We start from the raw sequence: 1140 nt of genomic DNA on the forward strand, positions 1-1140 counted from the left end.
CTGTGCACGGGCTGCAGTGCTTCGTGTCTGCAGGTGAATGCCCCTTTGGGGCCGAGGACCCTAAACCAGGACAAAGCTGGATGTGGTCCTGGCCTTGAGCACTGGTTCCCTCCCAGCTCCAGCTCCTGACGCTGCCAGGAGACGCAGGCTGGGCTAGCAGATGGGGGTCAGGTGCTGGGTGCAGCCTTTCCCCAGTCCTCCCTGCAGCAGGATGTGCTGCTGTTTGTAAGGTATCTCCTAGAGACGCACCCTCATCTTGTGCTAGAAGTGCAGAGCAAAGGAGAGCATCTCCTCTGCTGTCCCCACCTTCCTACATGACCCTGCTCCCCTCAGGGGACCAGGGGCATGGCTGGCACCTGTGGCTCACTCAGCTGCAGTGTGACCACTGCAAGGGGAGGTGGCTGCCACACATCACTGAGCGATGCTCCCCACAGCAGGGGCTCCTGTGCCCACCCCAAAGTGCAGTCCTTGGGCCTTCAGCTCCCCCAGGGCAGGGCCACCAGGCCAGCCTAGGTCCCCAGCCAGCCTCCAGCCCCTCAGCTGCAGCACAGGCCGGGGTGACAGTCTGGGCTGAATCTTCCTGCCATGAATATCAGATTAAATCTCCCACTCGTGCTGGCTCGCCAGTTTTGCCAGCAAAGAGCAAAGCTGCAGCAGTCAGCACGGCCACACAACAGGTTTGCTGATGTCTGCAAATCCCCACCCTGGCTCTGCTCCCCGTGTCTGCGCCGGCTGCAGCAGCGCTTGCAGCGCCCACTGGGCGTTATCAAATGGACCGAGATGGCTGTTCCTGGGGCTGGCTGTGCCGGGGGCTGTGCCGGGGGCTGTGCTGGGGGCTGTCCCCTCCCCTGGAGCTAAGTGCATTTTTTCCATCCCTTGTCCAGTTCGGCCAGCCATGGGCCAGCAGACCCAAACCAGCAGCAGCACAGCTTCCTCCAGTGCCCAGGATGCTGTGAAGGGGCTGGGGTAGAGGGGGTGTGGGGGAAGGCAGCCCCCTGCCCCAGAGAGCTGAGCCAGGCAGCAGGGAGAGAATGTGCTCAAACCAACCATTTATTGACAGCAGGGAGCCCTCTCCATGCAGCTCACGGTGTCCTGGGCACCCCCTGCACAGCAGGACTGTGACCCTCAGCCTGTGGCTGG

The sequence above is a fragment of the Antrostomus carolinensis genome, unplaced genomic scaffold, assembly GCF_000700745.2.
Source record: "Antrostomus carolinensis isolate BGI_N321 unplaced genomic scaffold, ASM70074v2 scaffold38344, whole genome shotgun sequence".
Lineage (NCBI taxonomy): Eukaryota > Metazoa > Chordata > Aves > Caprimulgiformes > Caprimulgidae > Antrostomus > Antrostomus carolinensis.